This window comes from Nicotiana tabacum, chromosome 8 (genome assembly GCF_000715075.1).
Source record: "Nicotiana tabacum cultivar K326 chromosome 8, ASM71507v2, whole genome shotgun sequence".
Taxonomy (NCBI): domain Eukaryota; kingdom Viridiplantae; phylum Streptophyta; class Magnoliopsida; order Solanales; family Solanaceae; genus Nicotiana; species Nicotiana tabacum.
The window spans coordinates 63,494,158-63,497,990 of NC_134087.1; the positions used below are offsets into that span (position 1 = coordinate 63,494,158).

General features: G+C 35.6%; 1 long non-coding RNA gene across 1 annotated transcript; it reads left to right on the forward strand.

Annotated features, from left to right (window-relative positions):
* The first annotated feature begins 334 nt into the window (after positions 1-334).
* LOC107819610 (uncharacterized) lies at positions 335-2,500 on the forward strand. The gene is made up of 2 exons (XR_001655750.2): positions 335-911; positions 2,070-2,500. It is a non-coding gene; the product is annotated as an uncharacterized LOC107819610 (long non-coding RNA).
* The last annotated feature ends 1,333 nt before the right edge of the window (positions 2,501-3,833 follow it).

The window sequence follows — 3,833 nt, forward strand, 5'->3', positions numbered from 1 at the left end:
AGCAGTCCGTGAGTTAGTGACACCAGATTTTGGGTTGAGATTTGTCTTAAACTTCCGCATTTGAATTTCAGTTTTATAAACTTAAAGTCTTCCGTTTTTTTTATTTAATTGCTTTCGTATATGGTAATTGTTGAGAAGTTATCAGAGAATGTTTAAAGTTTGGTTGGCCTAGCTTCGTTAGTAAGCGCCATCACGACTCCCGATGGTGGGAAAATCCGGATCGTGACATTAATATAGTAATAGTAGAATTAATTATGAGATATTTCTCTGTTTGTGGAAGTGGTACGCTATTTTTCTTCGACTATGTTTTTCCTGACCAGACGTCTATCTCTACTCTATCTTGTTGCAATTTATGATAATTTGTCTTTTCATACATATCTTTCTTTAATATTTTGCTTGGTAAAGAAAGTAACTTATTGTTCTCTCCTTGGAGAAGTGTACACTGTACACGAGCTGTTTTGTGCTTCTCCTTCACAAGATAAGTTTTAGATGGAAATTCTGTGATAGCTGTTCCTTTTTCTAGATTTCATAGTAAAAATAGCTTTTTGCCTTGGACTACATATTCTCCAAGCTCCTCATATCCCGTTTCCCTTTACTTTACAATCATGACATGATAAATCCATTCAACAGTCTTCTATTTAGCTTAGAATAACTATGTTTCTTATGTTGTAATTGTTATAAAATTAAATGAGTAAGAATAATAAATTTGTTGTTTGTATATGTAGATGGAATATCGTATGTGGATGTACGATAAGAATCTTTCTAATCGGCGGAGTTTAAGAAATGAATTTGTACAAGGTGTTGATGAGTTTATTAATCATGCTAAGTCATTTAGCCAAAATAAGGAGATGATTAGGTACCCTTATGCGAAATGCAAGTGCAGAAAATGGTTGAAACTAGAGGACTACAAGGTATATACTTTTTTGGTAAATAAGCTCTTCTTTTTGTTAAGAAATTCTAAGGCTTGCAAATACTACTTTATAGGCTATCCTTTCCAACTAAATGTTTTAAGTCTTCTGTAAGAACCCTTAGAGATATTCAAATAGATATCCTTAATCTTCTATTTGAATTATTGAAATTTTTAAGCAGATGATGACAACATAAACTTTTGGTGATTAGATAAAAAGAAAAACAACATGACATTTTGATTATTATATCTTTTGTGGTGTTGGTCTTGGCTGGTTCTTTTAAGTTCCCTACATTCTTTCTTTATCCTCAAAGACATAATAACATCGCGTTCCAAGTCCAAGGTCCACATTAAGGTTTAAATTCAACAAGGTTTCATTTTTGCTAAGACTAGTTGTTAGTCTTGTTCAAATGGGAGGTTGAGGCTATTGCATGGTTTCTCTTCCCTATTTCTCTGGTCCTCTCATTCAGTGATCTTCTTTTGGCACAAGTAACATGCTTTAGTGGAGCATTAGGTCCAGTTTGAATATTATCACAAATTGTAGGTGGATTCGAAATTATTTCTTGGTAAAAGGCTTCTAGTCGGTCTTGACATGCTCCTTTGCATATGGTTCTTCTATTTTCTCTAATGCCTCACTAATCATTAATCACCATAAGAATAAAAGGTTAGAAAACTTAATCTGTAAGTTTTTTTGTTCAACTGGTGCCTTGTCAAGTGAGTCAAGTGACATAAGATTGTTTGAGAAAAATTGAGGTTTGACTTGGGAATTTTTGTTTCCCTATTAAGTTCAGAGGCTTATGTCCACTTTAGCTATTTGCACCTCACTGATAAGCACATTGTACATTACAATTCTGAGAGTGTAAATACTTTGAAATATTCCTATGTAAAAGGAGTAAAGTCAGCTAGCATGTAAAAGGAAAAAAAGTGAACTAAAAGTTTACCGAGGTTACAAGCTTGGTTCCTTCCTCCAAAAATGATTCATCTGTTGGCTTTCTCCCAGTTAGAAGCTCCAGTAAAACAATTTCAAAGCTGTAAACATCTTCTTTTGCTGTTGCCTTTTGAAGTTTATATTTACCTAGTTGAAGTTTATGAAGTTAGGTGTTGAATTATTCAATTCTAACTCTTCGTGTATTTTTTTCACTTCTCTTTTGGGGATTACAAGGTATTGGGACATCCGCCACCATGCAAAATGAGGACCTTGAGGAGATGCAGCGAACAATTCAACAACTTTCTAGGAATTGTGCGGAAGCATGAAGAGAAGAATAGAGATTCGCTTAGGAATGACATCGAGTCCCTCAAGGCTCAAGTGAATCACTTAATCGGCTTGCCCCGCTCTCCACCAAAAATCCACATTTAGGAAGAGGATGAAAGTGATGGAAATAATACAAATGATGAAGAAGATGAGGGGGAATCCAAAGATGAGTGATTTTATGTTTGGCTGGATGTTGTTTAGTTGGATGTTAACTTTGAATGTTACATTTTGATGTTTGGTTAGATAATTTTGATGATTGATAGGATAATTTGGATATTTGGATGTTTGATGGGATAATTTGGATGTCTAGATATAGTTTATAAAGTTTTTTTTGTTGTTAAGTTGAGTTTTATTGTGGTTGCATTTTAGTTTGTATTGTAATATTCTGCTGGCAGGTGGTGCAACAAAAAATAGGCCTTGCCTGCCAAAAATGTACCAGATTTACCGAGGGACTTACCGACAGAGTCCGTCGATATTCTTGAACCAAATTTTCAGATTTTGTTGAAAATACCGACGGATAGCCATCGGAACATGAATTTATTCATATTTTTAATTTTTATATTACTAAATTAAAATTCTAAACTTAAGGATGGTGTCCGTCGGTAATTTATCGTCGGATATTCGTCGGTATTGATATTATTATATTATTTTATAATATACCGACAGATATCCATCGGTAAGTAAAATTATTTGACCGATGACTTTCCGATGGGGTCCGTCGGTATATTTTAACGAGGAAGGATTTACCTACCAACCACTTACCGATGAGTTTCCGTCGGTAAAGCCTTGTTACTGACGGACATCCGTCGATAAATTGCATCGGTAAACAGGTGATTTTTAGTAGTGGTACTCGTCAGAAAGCCCTAAAACTCGTTGTCTTAGGGCCCGAACCTCTTCGGCGAATTGTTCGGGCCCTTGAGATTTGTTAGGGAGAAACTCACTGGGCTGCCAGCATTTCTCTACGGGCTTGAGAAGAGGGAGAACGCTTTCGGAAACCCAAGATTCTATAGACTTGAAGATTTCCAGTTTTTCTGGTGGCATTGAGTGAGTAGTCTGGTGACGTGCGGGTGAAGCCACTGCGAAGATCGGCTGTAACCTCCGTAATGAGGTGGTTTTGCGACGGAGGATGGTGGTTATGGGTTGAGGTGACATCCATGCAATCGATTGAATGGTGAATTGAGAGAAAGCTATGGGTTGCATGACTAACGAAAGTTATAAACAGCGTTTAGATGGGTGACCAATATTGTTTACAAAGAGATCTTATTTATAAGGACAATTTCTTGATTATTTGACCAGAAAGTTTAGCGACTTTGCATAGTTCAGAACTGGTGCAGAAAATTATACTATTTGATTTCTTCTAATTAACCATCTAGTCTAGCTCCGTCCTCCCTAGTTAATCTAACATATTGATAAATAGTCTATTGATAAATAGTCTTGTCTCCTGTCACGACATGGATTTTCCACCCTCGAAAGTCATGATGGCGCCTACTCATGAAAGCTAGGCAAGCCGAGTATTATAAATTCATTACCCTTTTTATTAAGCATATTAATTCAAAGTAATAAGTGATTTAAACAGCGGAATAAACTAAATAACCAGAAATGCGGAAGACAAAAACTTAATCATTAACCGAACATTTGCTACATAATATGAAATACAATACTACCCAGAATTTG